The sequence below is a fragment of the Micropterus dolomieu genome, linkage group LG01, assembly GCF_021292245.1.
Source record: "Micropterus dolomieu isolate WLL.071019.BEF.003 ecotype Adirondacks linkage group LG01, ASM2129224v1, whole genome shotgun sequence".
Lineage (NCBI taxonomy): Eukaryota > Metazoa > Chordata > Actinopteri > Centrarchiformes > Centrarchidae > Micropterus > Micropterus dolomieu.
The window spans coordinates 43,662,166-43,679,096 of NC_060150.1; the positions used below are offsets into that span (position 1 = coordinate 43,662,166).

Genomic DNA, 16,931 nt, shown 5'->3' on the forward strand with positions numbered 1-16,931 from the left:
AAAATTATATTATTGCTATTAATGTACTTAAGACATAACAGTGAATTGTTTTCCAAACTTACATGATGCTTATTTATGATTTAACTTATAGAGCCGGTCTGATTTTATTTACTTAACCGCTGTGTGACAGCCCCCCCGCCCCCATGCCCCTTGCTAATCTATGCGTATCAAACATAAGTAACAGGAAATTAACATAAACAACAACCAGTGAACCTCCCTAATCACGATTTTAGATTCCTTGGCGGCACACAATAAACAGCAACAGCGGTCTGCTGCAAGTTACCATCAAATGGCTATTATATGGCGATATCAAACAAACATTTACCTGCCATTGTGGCGGATAGTTGTCCAACATTTAGTCACCATATATATATATAAATATAAAGGCTTGACATTAACTTTTTTCCTCACTAGCCAATGTGGCTGCTGGTTTTACTAGCCACACAGCATTTTCACTAGCCACATTTTTGTTGTTTGAAAATTACATTTTATATGATTAAAGTTGACTATGGCATGCTTAAACTGGCATGCTAAAATGTAGTAATATTATCATTAGCTCTGATAAGGTTGTGTGTAAAGATCGTTTTTTTTATAACATGTATTAAGATAAACACATAAAAGGGTAGCTTCTTATTGTATATAATGAAAGTACTGCATGGGTGTAAAAGATTAATTGATAGATAGAAGATAAAAACTAAACCGAAAAAAAATCATCAGAAACACTATTTATTTCTTTTTAACAGCAGTAAATGCTGTAGAGAGTAGAAAACCTATCGGCATTAGAAACAAAGAGCAAAGAATAAATTATTGTGTCTAAAAAAATCCACAATTAAGGCACAGAATAAAAATTTTATATAGGCCTATATCAATTTTGGGCACTTTAGATTGTTTGTTTGTGCGTCTGCATTTCCTTAGAGCTCTGACTGGATTTATGTTTCTCATCATGAAGCTCTGGTCGCTCTGAGTAATTGGAGATACGTCCACCTGTAACGAGTATACAGGTCTTTATTTACCAGATTATTCCCATAAAAACACATCTTCTGCTTTCCAACATGGCGTGATTACTTTTATTAAAAAAATAGAATTAACTCTGGAAAAAGATAGTTGTGATATGACGATATGATGTGACATAAGGGACACTATGTACCTTAATCCTAAAGATATCTGTAATTTTACAGCATTAACAGCACTCTCCCTCTGCCGTTTCTCTTTCTCAGCTCTGCCTTTTCTGTTTCTGTTGTTCTCCTGTGCATTTTTTTCTCCACACTGCTAGGCCACGCACACTCTCGCACTGACTGATAAACATGCACATACCATAAAAAACCCAACTTATTACGGCAAAATATAAGACAGAAAAACACCTTTTGTAATGCATGCATTCAAATATTATGACCGTAATTGACCAAAGTGTGAATAGAGTACTCAATCTTGCAAAGAGGATAGAAAAATATTTGAACCAGGAAGTTTCTGTAATGAAGACACATACAGTCAGGTCCATAAATATTGGGACATCGACACAATTCTAATCTTTTTGGCTCTATACACCACCACAATGGATTTGAAATGAAAAACAAGATGTGCTTTAACTGCAGACTTTCAGCTTTAATCTGAGGGTATTTACATCCAAATCAGGTGAAAGGTGTAGGAATTACAACAGTTTGTATATGTGCCTCCCACTTTTTAAGGGACCAAAAGTAATGGGACGGATTAACAATCATAAATCAAACTTTCACTTTTTAATACTTGGTTGCAAATCCTTTGCAGTCAGTTACAGCCTGAAGTCTGGAACGCATAGACACCAGATGCTGGGTTTCATCCCTGGTGATGCTCTGCCAGGCCTCTACTACAAATGTCTTCAGTTCCTGCTTGTTCTTGGGGCATTTTCCCTTCAGTTTTGTCTTCAGCAAGTGAAATGCATGCTCAATCGGATTCAGGTCAGGTGATTGACTTGGCCATTGCATAACATTCCACTTCTTTCCCTTAAAAAACTCTTTGGTTGCTTTCGCAGTATGTTTCGGGTCATTGTCCATCTGCACTGTGAAGCGCCGTCCAATGAGTCCTGAAGCATTTGGCTGAATATGAGCAGTTAATATTGCCCGAAACACTTCAGAATTCATCCTGCTGCTTTTGTCAGCCGTCACATCATCAATAAATACAAGAGAACCAGTTCCATTGGCAGCCATACATGCCCACGCCATGACACTACCACCATCATGCTTCACTGGTGAGGTGGTATGCTTTGGATCATGTGCAGTTCCTTTCCTTCTCCATACTCTTCTCTTCCCATCACTCTGGTACAAGTTGATCTTTGTCTCATCTGTCCATAGGATTTTGTTCCAGAACTGTGAAGGCTTTTTTAGATGTTGTTTGGCAAACTCTAATCTGGTCTTCCTGTTTTTGAGGGTCACCAATGGTTTACATCTTGTGGTGAACCCTCTGTATTCACTCTGGTAAAGTCTTCTCTTGATTGTTGACTTTGACACACATACACCTACCTCCTGGAGAGTGTTCTTGATCTGGCCAACTGTTGTGAAGTGTGTTTTCTTCACCAGGGAAAGAATTCTTCGGTCATCCGCCACAGTTTTTTTCCATGGTCTTCCGGGTCTTTTGGTGTTGCTGAGCTCACCGGTGCATTCTTTCTTTGTAAGATTTTTCAGCCTAATGATGGCTTGCTTCACTGATAGTGACAGCTCTTTGGATCTCATATTGAGAGTTGACAACAACAGATTCCAAATGCAAATAGCACACTTGAAATGAACTCTAGACCTTTTATCTGCTCCTTGTAAATGGGATAATGAGGGAATAACACACACCTGACCATGGAACAGCTGAGCAACCAATTGTCCCATTACTTTTGGTCCCTTAAAAAGTGGGAGACACATATACAAACTGTTGTAATCTGTTGTAATTTGCCTAAGTCTGCAGTTAAATCACATCTTGTTTGTTTCATTTCAAATCCATTGTGATGGTGTATAGAGCCAAAAAGATTAGATTTGTGTCGATGTCCCAATATTATGTACCTGACTGTATGTGTCTGTAACATCCAAGGAAATACATTTGAATCTATATGACCCTGTTAGGCAAAAGAGTTAGAATTTTTCATGAGAGCATTGAAAAATGTTGTAGAAAAAATGTCAAGACTAAATACATCCACAAAATACATTGAATCAAAATATAGCAAATGGTAAATGGACTGTACTTATATGGCGCCTTTTCACTCTTCTGACCAAGCAAAGTGCTTTACACTACATATCACATTCACCTCTTGACACATTCATATACTGATGGCATCGCCTTCATAGCAAAAGGGTTCAGTATCTTGCCCAAGGACACTTTGACATGCAGACTGTAGGAGCCAGGGATCGAACCACCGAGTAGGCAACACACTTTCTGAGTGACTCCCTGAACACAGCTGCCCTGCAAGGGCAAATGGCATGTGAAATGTTTTTAATTAAGAGCCACCTGTTTTTATACTTCTGCTGTTTTGATTACGCTGATGATGGCTTTTAGCTGAAATGCGTTGGTTTTGCCCACAATAAATAAGGAGACCATTTATCTGTAAGAGGCGGTATATTATTTTATTTTAATATTTAAAAACATTTAAAAATTTCCCCTCGAGGATCAATAAAAACATAGAAACCTAGAATGAATCAATAGTTTTTGCATAGTAGACTCCTCCCTGTTTTTTCTATGTCAGCATACAAAGTTATACCACTACTGGTCTCATGCCAGACAACAATTGTGCTGTCAGCAGAAATGCTTCTCACACCTCATTGCTTCCATCTGTACAGAAACTCTGGCAGTTTGCTCGACATACAGATGCCAGATGCAGGCATTATTACTGGACTGTTAGTCCACCTGTTAAAATAATTGTTTGGAAGTGTCTCCTATCAGATATCGATGCACTTTCAAAAGTAGAAAATTTGTATGTGCAGCAGGGATCCAAAATGAAAGTGGCAAACCTTTCTTTACCTTAAATAGAAAAACTCCCATGAATTTTTCAGTGTGAGACATCAATCAGCCTATGCATCATAATTTGAAGCTTCATGCATTTTTATTTGTACACTTAAAATATAAATCATTATTAAAGAATGATAAATACCAACCAGGCTTTTTTGATGCATCAAACTGTAATTGAAACAACAAAGTATACCAATATTGAAATGATTATCCAGTCTCACATGTCAAACTGTGTACTTGAAATGCAAATTTGTGCTTTAGATCTTTCTGGTTATCTTTAATGATTTTGAGCCTATGCTGTAAGGAATAAGAATAAATGCTGTCCCTCGAGTGAGCACTGCACCGCGGGGGTTTTACTCGATAACAGGGGGTGGGGGGGGTTTATCTCGTGTGATATTCATCAACTGCTTAGACATGATAAACCACATGGATTTGTTATGCAACACTGGTTCGTGTTTTTCTTTGTCAAGCTGTATAGAATAAAGTACAAATGATTTTTTGGAGAATTGTGCGCTGATAGATCAGCAAAGGATTCCTGACATAACATGCCAAACTATTAAGTTCTGTTCAGCTGAAACAGTCCAGGGGTGGGAATAGCTTTTATTAAAGTTGCACCATATACTTAATTATACTATAATTTAGTGACCCCATTATTTGGATTTCTTAACTCTTCAATATAAATGATATGATAAGCACAACTAAATGCCAGACAGGTAGGAGATATCCTCTAATTGGAGGCATTTTAAAATGTGACTCTTTTTATCTCTTACTAGTGATTACAAGCATGCTCTGCCCTAATCCATTGACTTTAAAAAATTGCTTTAAGATGGGAAGAAGATGAATGTTTATTGCCACTAATCCCTGACTGTGATATATGAGTGCTGCCTTTTCCTTGGTTTTCCCAAAACCTTATATGCAAACCACCATTCGGCCAGCTGTGGAGATCAAACTGCCCCGTTGGAATTAAACTTCCCTCAATGGGTGTCAAGTAATGTTTTCACCTTCATAAAGTATTTCTTATGTCGACATTGACACCTTCTTAGAGGAGCATCAAGGCTGTGTCCGGGTTAGCTGTCACCAAAGTGTAAAGGATGTCATTGTAATGTCTTTATAGCCATAGTAGCCACATGGCTCTGTTACAGAAAATGGCTGAGTGTACTGTACATATTTCACTTCTGTACATAAGATGTCCTGATTTATTGAGGCCCATGAGTAGTGGTTGTATAAATCACTGCAGTTCACATCTTACTCCAACATATAGATAGGAAGAATTTTCAACTCCACAATTCTATGCAAACCATAAATCATTCTGCTTCTTTATGCCAGCCAGGGTTGTGAGCTTATCTGGATTCCTCGAGATGACTGTGTAAAATATTAACACTGACAAAGTCTTTCAACAAGGAACATTTTATTTTTTTTGAATTCCCATGGTGTTGGAAAATTATTATTTTCAGCACTTCTGTTTTTGTTTGGGTTGATACAATACACATTGGGTTATTTTCAATTACATACTTAAATGGCAGGGGAGATACCATGATCAAGAAGGTGGTTCACCCAGTGCGAGGCTTAGCCATTGCACTCCGGTTGCAGACCTCTGCGAATTCCCCAAATGTGGGAATCTCGACTGCATAATTTCTGGTAGTAGGAGACTGCGTTCGCGCTCTCCCCTGATCTTTTTTGGAGGGGGTGATGATGGGGCAGTGGATAAGACACATGCCTTTTGGTGTGAGAGACCTAGGTTCAATTCCCCACTGTGACATATCCACCAATGTGAGCAAGACACGTAACCCCTAGTTACTCCAGGGGCGTGCAGCCTCTGACATATATATAGCAATTGTAAGTCGCTTTGGATAAAAGCATCAGCTAAATCAATAAATGTAATGTGTTCTTGTTAATCCTCCATCAAACCAGGTGAATTAATTGATAAATACATCAGGATTTCATGGAAATCCTGGCCAGGAGACAAACTGAAAAACAACAAGCATCTTGAGTTTATGCCATCTCATATTAAATCAGACAGTAAAACGGCAATTTTATGTATCATGTGCATGCATCTGTTTTTAATGTATGCAATATGTACTTAAACCATCTAGAGGCATAAATTATCAAAGTTCTGTAAGTGATTTCAGAACCAAAGAGCAACATAAAGTCATCTTACCAAGCACACAGCACTTAGACTCGAGGTGACGTCTATCATTTGTACCTGATGCCTTTTCCCTGAGCAGGGTTTCAGTCGGTCAAGGCTACTTTGGACATTGTGTACAGTCACCATGTTGATGAACTTGGAGATGGACTTTAACCTACCACCTTCCAAAGGATTTGTGGCATGTATTTGTGTGGTACCATAGTTCCAGGCTGCTTCCGAATGTCATTACAGCAATTACGACCAGCTTTAGTAGTACACTCTTTACTGAGGCTATGAAACAGGTGTTGGTTTCATAATGTGCTTGTTGTTAATGTGAATGGGTGTTTAGCAACTGGCATGTTTAGTTGCTTTTGAAACTGCTCCTCTTTGCCAAGTATGCAGTACATTATCATTATTCTCCCTGATGCATATGTGATTTATGCACAGCCTGTTAGGAATCAGTATATACTGTATTGCTTTAAAAACACAATTAAGTATGTTGATATATTGATTTAAGACATATTGCTTCAGGTCATCTTGTTTAATGACTCATCTGTGTAGCTGTTGCGGTTCTACAGGTAGTTCAAATGCCAAGCTAAAATGTTTTGTAGTTTTCCATGCTTTGTATCTAATGTTCTATAGCATATGCATCACTTCAATGAAAGTAATTTTAATGTAGCCTCTATGTTAGTGTTGACTATTGCCTTTCCATTTTCTGTCTTAACCTTTTAACATGCATAACAATGGTTTCCTGCAGTGTACCACTGTTCAGGATATAGCAATACTGTAAGTAATAAGTATCAGCTCGCCTGCTGCTTTCAGTAACTATCTTTACAATCTGTGTATCTTTCCCTGGAGGCTCAGCAAGTCAGCACCGCTAAATGTACTGGATGATAACGGGTAGTGAGCTGGACTGAATATTATAACGAGATTGTGTCACACTTTATAATAATAAGACCGCAGTAAGTAACTTTACTCAGGGTACCCACGCGGTCTTAAATTTTATATTCCAAAAATAAGGCCTTAAAAGTCTTAAATTTCATTACCAAAGTATTAAATTTTGTTTACCGAGGTCTTAAATTTTTTCTTGTCCTTTCGTAGGATTTAATTAATGCCGTAACGTCAAATGAATTCTTTGTGTGTGTGAGACTTCATAATATACTCCGTTTGGTGTGACTCTGATGTTATACGGCAGTACAGATCAGTGTTTAGCTTTACGCTGTAAACGGTGAAGTGTTCGCAGTGCATGAGCTCTGGCATCCAGCTCTGCGCGAATCAGTCAGTTGTTAGAAACGTTGTTAGAACGTCTCTGACGTGCTACACGTTAGCTCTACGACTCAGAATGGGCAAGTGTCTGAAATTCAGAAACAAGTTGGCGGGCGAGGCTGAGGGCAGTGGCGCTGAGGTTAGCACAACACTGTGGCGAGCGCTAATGGAACAGCAGAGCTGGAAGACTCGCTGCAGGTTACTGGTCAGTGAATGATACAACAGCAAAGGATGTAAATGTAAATGCTCCGTACTTGTATCGCGCCTTTCTAGTCTTTTTGACCACTCAAAGCGCTTTTACACTACATCTGCATTCACCAGTCACACACATTCATACACTGAGCCTAAGTGCTCAAACAGAAACTAACATTCACACTCACTCATACACTGGCGGAACAGTGTTCGGGGTTCAGTATCTTGCCCAAGGACACTTCGACACGCAACCAGGGGGAGCCAGGGACTGAACCGCCGACCTTCCGATTAACGGCCAACCCGCTCTACCTCCTGAGCCACAGCCGCCCCAAAGGAGAGAGACAGGTGTGTATGAGACGAGGACCGTGTCTGTGTGTCGGCGTTGCGCCGCTGTTGTAGGCTAACGTTATGTGAATGGGCACATCAAACTAACACACATTAATTTTACATCACCCAGATGCCCCGATCACGGGAACGAAGCCAATACTATATAATACTATATTTCAAGCAGCCTTTAGATGCTTTAGAAAAACAGAACAGGAAGCACAATCTGTAGGTGTCATTTACACTGTGGATACACACTGGATTTACACTTTTTTTAAAAGCATTTGTTAAATATGTTCTGAAAAATGGCTTGCAACAAGAAATGTCAGAAAAACAAATGAAAATACTTTGAGAGAGGTTTATTTTCACAATAAGAAAACATGCAATGCAATTTAAAGATAAAAAAGAAACAAATGTACATTGTCAAAAAAGGTTTCTTAAGCTAACAAAAACAATCTGTTGAGTATTGCATTATATTCTGTTTGAACTGTCATCTGAATCACATATATATATATATAAATAAAGACAATTCTACCATAAATTGGTGCAGAAAATGTCTCCAGAATGCAGGAAATTAAGTGTATAGTGCTCCATTTAAATATATTTCAGCATTGAATATTTCATCAAATAGTGTTAAAATATCTTCTTGTCTTGTTGTCGTGAACCCAATATTGTGAATTGTGCATGTGAGCTAAGTGTATCGTCACACCCCTAATCTGAACCCTTATGTCCCCACCACTTTTCAACACAAAGTGACGTCCTTGATTCATTTTATCTTATCAAAGTACAAACACACCCCAAGCTATAGTGTGTTAAATATGAATGTATTATAATAAAATGTTTTATTAAATTCATGTAACTTTGTAAATCATTTTCTCGGGCTTAAAATTAATACAGATTTTCCATTAAACGGCAGTGAAGTTGGTATTACATTTCATCCTAGGTGGTATTAAAAAGGTCTTAAATTTAACTTTGAGAATCCTGGGGGTACCCTGTTTACTTCACTTTCAACAGTGGTACACAGGATAGTAACATGGGTCAGGTTTGTTGGTGAAGTACTGTGGAAAGCGATACAACTTTGCACTGGATAACATTAGCAACTGCTCGGCGTTAGCTAACATGGTTTTCTCTGTGTTTCTTCAGCTTTCCTAATGCTCACTTTGTTCTTACTCGACATCATCTGAACCGGTTTGGTCTGATGGGCTTCTGCACTTAAAACTTTATTGTTATTTTGTATCCTTACGTGGAGCCTGTGTTTTGCTGTGAGACGGTTGTTTTATGGTGTTAGTGGACTGCATGTCGTTAACACAGAGCTGAATCCTGAGTGGGGCTGAGTCCCCACATTAAAAGCAGAATAGTGGCTGATGCAAGCAACGAAGAAAACAGGTGTGTGCTTCATTTCTAAGTGAGTTTTGAGCCCATTGACAATAAGGCAATGAAAATTTGATTAATTAATGATAAACTTACATATAGTCCCTTTAAAATCAGGGGCAACTTTACTTGATTGAAGATGCTTTAAGACATTTCGCCTCTCATCAATTCTGAACCGAAGAAGCTCCTCGGATGACAGGTGGAACGTAAAGTAGCCTATGTTTTAACCATCCTTGGATAACTATGTCCTGGGTGACTGAGAATCTTCACAGATATGGAAGTAAATGTCTTAATATTTAATGTCCTTATAAAGGATTGACAACACAATCTTAATGGAAGGGAGCAAGTGCACTTGCCTGTACATGGAATTAGATGTTACATCCTTAAAAAATTGTCAGTTACTGGATATTGCCATGGCTCTGATAGAGTATCATTGTGTATCTACAGTACTTCTTGAAAGGTCAAACATATATGGTTTAGCATGTGAATTTTCATGAATATGACCAGAAATACTCTCAATCAAATGTTAAATGGTGTCACGTCTATAGTTGCAAAGCCTCAGTTGAGTGTTGAATGTGTTAGCCTGAAATCTGTAAGAACAAAAAAAAAAAGCTAGGCTTTCATTATACAGGATATGGGCACGTGTTTGCTCAAGGTCATTGAGAATATAAACTTTCCTTTTGAAGTCATGTTCAAATTGACTGGGGCCAGAACAGGGAGTTGGTGCTCTGCCTGCTCTGTAGACCCCTTGAGAACCCACAGCAGTCATCTTCCAGATTGCTGAGGGCATTTTAATCAAACCCTCTAAAACTAAACCACAATGAGGGAGAGAGAGGGAGAGACCCGGAGAGAGAGAGGGAGAGACCCGGAGAGAGAGAGGGAGAGTCTTGCTTCTTTATTTATTGAATAGACCTATGCTTTATTCAAGCAAGTTCATGCAAATGAGATACACACTTATATTATTGAAGTATGGTTAGTTCTATATAATAAATGAGATGGCAGTCTAGGTGTTGAAAGTAACACCTTAATAGTTGTGCTGCTATTACCACATCTTCAAGGAACACGCGTGTCTCTAATGTGAAATCTCTCCATTCTGATTTTATAAAGTCGAGCACAATTACCATACGATTCCATCACTTGAAAACAATAAAGGTGCTGACGTTTCTAATCCCACTTGGCAAGATGTTAATGCCGGCACCTTTATTTGGATTTCAACCAATTTCATTTTGACATCAGATAAGGGTAAACAAGGCTCATTAGCATCACTCTAATTAGATCTCTGCCATGACTGTAATTAGCTCAAAAAAGCACTTCTCAGATCTCCCAAGTTACATCAAAAGAAACTCTCTCAATTAGAATTCAGAGTCCCATGTAATTTTCCCTTTGTTTACCTTTTCTGAGTAACACTCTCCTTACTATATAACGGTTGACAGCTAGCATCCATAAGATTTCCATATTTTCCCACCCCCTAACCAGTGATTCTCTGCCTTTGTTAGAGACATGACACACTTCTGCAAGACACAATATCCACCAGCAAACCTCCTGCTGTACAAAGTCAGGGTGAAACAAAGCTACGTCGTCACCTGGAAATGTCAGTTTTGTTTTTTCCCCAGAAAGAAATACAACACAAAGTAACCTCAATAAGTGTAAATTTAGCTATTGTTATTAAAGACAAAGATGATACATTGACCAGATGAAACTGAATGAAAATCTCCTTGTCATTGGATGGATGCACATTTCTCTTCCTGCGTACCCCGGATCATCATCTTTTTTGCACACCGGCAGCGCACCGCCCACAGAGCTACAGGCTGGCGATAGCTGCATCCTACGGCTGTATGACCATGACCAACGTGACATTTCAAATGTAATGCAGCAGAGAAAAAGTGATGTGTAGTAAGGTTATTGTCAGGACAGAAGCTCTTCAGCTAAAGAATACCTGGGGGAAAAAATACTACAAACCTGAAGAGAGACCTCAAGGTGCATTCCACAGAAAGTGAAGAAACGTTAAAGATGTTTTAATAACACTATATAACTTTTTAACATATTAACTTAAGCCAACTAAGTTACAAAAGGAACATTGCACATATTAATAGTGTTTAGTAGTGCAACAAATCATCAATCATCATCATCAAGGACATTACTTGCAAGTGGGCTGAACTTAAAAGTTAGTAGCTTGGACAGCTTAATTGTATAACCTATATTATGCTTAAGACTGGAAAGTATGAAGTTTTTTCTTTTTTGTTGTTCATTTGTTTTTTACCACTATTTTTTTTATTTTTTTTTTATTTACATGTTCAAAATAAAGATATCAAATCAAACCTATAATATGCTTAAGACAAGTATCTTTAATTCGGAGTGCTTGATATGCTGTCCATTCTAAAGCACACATTATATAATTACTACACACATTACTCCATTTTCATTTATCCTGGGGCCTCATTTGTTCATTCTTGTTAGTTCAAAATAAATCAATTCTTAATCCTACAACCTGTCATTTTGTGTCTAATTCTCACCACCAGTTCTTTAGCCTAAAATCATGATGGAGCAGTTTTCTGAAGATGGATTAAAAATGCTCATTCTTAAACCTTAGACCTTTTATGTTCATGTTTTTTGTTTGTTTTTTTGAGGGAGGCAGTTGAGGAAATTGACTAAATGCAACTATAACTAGCATCAGCCAGTCTTGTCTTGTGGCAATCCGCCTCTGAGACTACTGGTGAAATATTTAGACAGATGGTTGTGACAGAAAAGTTCAGGGCATCACCAAAAACATTAGCCACAGCCTATTTATTGGAAATTCAGCTATTTTGTTTAAAGATACTTTGTTATAGACCAAACTAGGCAAGCATACATTTTGACCTTAAAGTCAACAAAAAGACAGGGCACTGTTGTTCAAAAAGATAAATCTGGATCAGAATGATCTGGATTTGGATATCCCATGTTTTGCTATCCAGGATCAAAACATTAATTTTAATCTGACCCACAAAAAAAAAGAGAAAAAAAAGAAATATACATTGTGGGTATGTTGAAGATGTGTTTTAAACCAATAAAAGGCTAAATGTCCAATAGTTAACATAATAAAGAACTTTCCGAGTTCTTCATTTGTGAAGACACCAGAAGTCTTGCTTCTGACTGGATGTGCAATAGGGGATGTTTGTTTGATGATTGTTAGAAACTACTTTTGACTGGTTCACCTCTGATGACTGTGTAAATGTAATGAATGCACAGTGATAAGTGAGTTAAAATGGAATTCATTATTTGATATTGACAGCTGTTTGGGGATTTTTTTAATGGGGAAAAAGTCCTTTAAAAAAACCTTTACTGTAGTGAAAGGCTTAAAAGGGTGTGTGTGTGTATGTGTGTGTGTGTATATATATAATATATATATCTGTAAAAGTTTAAACAAATCAAGTCCAAAATATTAAGAAATGTATAGGCTACTACATGATAAAAATGATTATTATTATTTGACCAATTTTAAAGTTTTGTTCCCAAAATCCACCCTTCTGTAATCCTAAATTTTTGGATCAAAGGGAACCAAATCCTACTTTAATGATTTGAACAACATATACTAAAGATTTGATCCAGGTTATCTAATCCAATTTCAGATTTCTTTTGAACAACTCATTTTCAAGATTTGATCCAATAGCCAAAATTCGATTAGATTACTTCTGTATTACTGGGCACTAAAATCAATGGAAATCATCTTCTGAAACAATCTAATTCTAGACATACCCGGAGCGTCCATAATTACAGAATATATATATGATAATTTAGCCTCTTTTCTGATGTACGATCAAATAATCCCCCCCCCCCCCCCCCCCCCCCCCCCCCCCCGATATTAGTGACATTCTGTGACATTGGTATGGTTAATGGTACAAAACTGATATACCTGTAAACTATTACAACCTAAAGATTCTAAATGCAATCTCAATACTAAATATTGTCCTGCAGCTGAAGCCCACGGCAGTCAACTTGGTTAAACCGCGTTTGTATTGTGAACCAGGGCTCCGACCTTTGGAACAGATTCAAATGTGTTGCACACGCAGTTCTTGATGCCCTGAAGTCTGAATTTGAATGTACAATAGTTTGCCCTGAATTGGCCGACATCACTATCAAAAGGCCTTGTCAGTATTGGGAGTAAAAGAGAAGCTAAAAAGAAGGGATGTTGATTGAGTGCTGATTGTAGGACCACAAAGTAAGGGACTTTTTTTTTAATAGAAATTTTGGGTAGGCTGAATCAACACCTTTGCTTGCTTCAGAAGTTGTGAAATAGGCTTTGAATAAATAACCTCCTAAGTAGAGCCTGACCAATATGGGTTTTTGGGGGCGATGCCGATATTAAAGTGGAAAAAGAGCCGATTTATGAGCCGATATTTTGATTTTAAGAATGATTTGGATAGTAGACTCCTTTACTGTATAAAGTACACTTAGAACAGGCTATTGAACGATATTGAAACCTGGTATGTATGTGGGCTATAAAACCCACATACATACCAGTGAGCTGGTGTTGAATGCATCTAATACTACAGGAATGTCTACAACGAGGACCTGCAACTTTGAGATTTCATTTAATTAACGTTATAACTACAACCAGAGCCGTGACGGCTCTGACTACAGCGTTTCACATCTACGTCACAAAAAGAGGAGCTACAGGAAGCCGTGTTACATTCTCGTTCAGCTCATATTTATTTACATATCCGCTCTGGTTTAATCATTTCAGACACGCCGACTAACTGCAGACAGGCGGCTCACAGATATATTTAGGATGCGTCAGAAACTATAGTTTAATGGCTCATTACTGTTGGCGCTCCTCCACTGTTAAACACAGCATTAGCTTTGTGGCTAATTTAGCAACGGGCAACGTTAGCTGCTGTAATGTTACGTGATTTTAGAGAATATTTAGAAGTGATGAACTAGGGACAAATGTGAACCGTTCGCTAGAACTACCACACTGTTTGAAATAAATGTAAATTTACGTCTGTCCAGCAGCGTAGCTTTCAACACCAAACTACCATAACATTAAACTGCTGTGAGATGGTAGGAAGCCGGGAGAGGTCAGTTAAAAAACGGGAGGGTTAGCAAGTCGTGAATGTTTTTAGGAGAGGAGAAGTGACGGGGTCTGTTTTTATTATAATTATTAAAGTCATGTAATTACCTTGACAAAAGACCGACTCACCGCTCATACAGCCTTCTGCGTGTGTCTAAATGCTGCGTGCAAGCTCCAGTAAACTCTGGTCAGCTGAATGTTTTCTTCTGTGGTTTTTGTGGTGAGGCAGTGTAGTTAACACGGGAGCTGCAATTGTTCGCCCTCTGGTGGGCAAACTATCAAAACACCCATGACATGAGTGAAGGATTTGACTCTAGGTTTCTTTTTTAATAGTCATATATCTGCTGTTATAAACGACCGATGCCGATTAAATGCAATGATGCAATAATGATCTTAAGCTGATGATACACGAAGCAACTTTTTAGAGCAGTAGTGCTGGGCAATGTTGCCATCAATGGTAATGAGTAAAGATTACTACCGTAATCCCCTTCCCCCATCACTCCGCCACCCTCCCTGCACCACCGCTATCCATTCAAAACATAGTCGAACTTGCCTCCAGCGACATTGCTCAAAAAGTTGCCCCATGTATTATCAGCTTAAGTGTTCTTAATTTATTTTCCTTGCATTATAAGTTGTTGCTGTTTTATATCTAAAGTCTACATTGATTGTCATGTGAAGCCTAGAGGAATAAAGGATATTTGAGTGACCCACTGTTAATGTAGAATTACTCTGTCGCTCAAGTCTTTGCCTTTCCATAGACATGTCATGGTTTTCAGATGTTGCTCCCTGGGCATACACACTGAACTTGTCACAAAATGATTTGTTGAGAGAGGCCTTTTAAATATGAAGTGCCCAGCGATGTTTAAGGGGAGTGGAGCACATCATTCAATGACACATCACCCAAAGTGGAGGGTTGCCAGACTTGACATTTGTCGGCAGGCTACTCTATTATTACTTTCCTTTTGCCAGAGCCATTGGGAAGGAAAACTGTTCAAGTGAGTGGTCAGTGTATTTTTACACATACAGATGCTTATGTTCTTTTAAAGCATTTACAGTACTTTGGTAGAATTCATGCCCAGTGTCCCATGTGCTACAGTCTTTGTCACGACTGACACCTTCCATGTGTACAAACTACCATATGCTTCCACTACAGATTTGTCACTTGTTCTCACTTGCCAGTCAGCAGCTTCACCAGGAGTCTCTCACATGTGAAGGCATCACCACAGATTTAGCGTCCACTTCAAGTTGTGTTTGATGTGGAACCCGGCCAAGCAAGAGACACCTCGACGGTGATTAATCCCGGGATGCTGCGGTAGTGGGGACGTGCATTTTTTAATGTCATTAGGACTGCAGATGATTATTTTCATTAGAGATTAATCTGCTGATAATTTTTTCATTTAATCGTACGGTGAAGAAAATGTCAGAAAATAATAAAGAATACTCATTAGAATTTCTGAACAGCCCAAGCTGAATCAACAATCAACAGTGCCAAACCCCTTATATTATTGATTTAGTGTCACATACGTCAAAGAGAAATCTTAAAATTAAGAAGTTGAAACTTGGCATTCAGATGTTTATTTTTTTGCTTGAAAGAATTATTAATCAATTAGAGCCCGACCGGAATGGGATTTACATCTGATGCCTAATATTGCCTGATATTTGAGGATTTTAAAATCCGATATACCGATATATGGCCAGATATTCTTTCCCCCCTTATTTTAAGAAATGCATAACATAAACAAAGATTATCCCTAAAATTTTATGTTGAGACCATACCAAGATACCATAACATAATGCAGTATAAAAAGAACATTTTTAATTGTTATAAATAGTACTTTGAACAAAAGTACAACAAAGCATATTAAGGTTTTGATAAATAAGAGTCAAATAAAGCTACAGAAAATTTAAAAACATGTCTGATTTGTTATAAATTATAGCGTACTACTACTAATGAACATTAAAGTAAATAGTGTATTGTGCGGGCCAGCGAAACAAACAAAAATAAATACCCATGTTCTACTACTAATAATACCAAATATCATATCTAATGTCATTGCTATAATAATAATTATAAACTTATTTAGAAGTAATGAACTAGGGAAAAGGACCGTTCACTAGAAGTGAAGTTAGCCTACTTTAATCCTGCTGTGACCCGGGGGAGTGCAGGGTTAGCAAGTCTGGTATGAATGTTTTCAGGAGAGGGGAAGTGAAAAGGGCCGTGTTTATTATTATTTAAGTCATGTAACTGAAGTGACAAATGGGCAACTCACCGGGAAGACTGAGTGTGAGAGCTACCAGGAGCTCACCGGGAACACTGGCAGCGCCAGCCCTGAGTTCCATAGACTGCGGTCAGCTGATGTTTTGTTCTGTGGTGCTGCAGTGTTTTGAACAGAGGAGCTTCAGCGCACCCTCTGGTGGTCAAACCGTGCAACACTCATGACATGAGGGAAAGATCCGACTCTCTGTGTCTCTTTTTAATAGTAATATCGGCTGTTATAAACGCCGATGCAGATATATCTGCCAGTAACTCATATCGGCTGATAATATCTGCAAAACAATAAATTGGTTGGGCTCTATAATCATTAAAATCATTGCAGGATTACTTTTTTTGTTGACTAATTGTATTGGTTCTAAATGTCATCATTT

At 38.1% G+C, this 16,931-nt stretch overlaps 1 long non-coding RNA gene and 1 other non-coding gene across 2 annotated transcripts in view; both read left to right on the top strand.

Annotated features, from left to right (window-relative positions):
• The window catches only part of LOC123963544, a 212,308-nt gene that overhangs the window by 118,914 nt on the left and 76,463 nt on the right, over window positions 1-16,931 (top strand). The window lies entirely within an intron of this gene.
• On the top strand, window positions 5,469-5,630 carry LOC123983074. Its single transcript, XR_006828114.1, has one exon. It is a non-coding gene; the product is annotated as a U1 spliceosomal RNA (small nuclear RNA).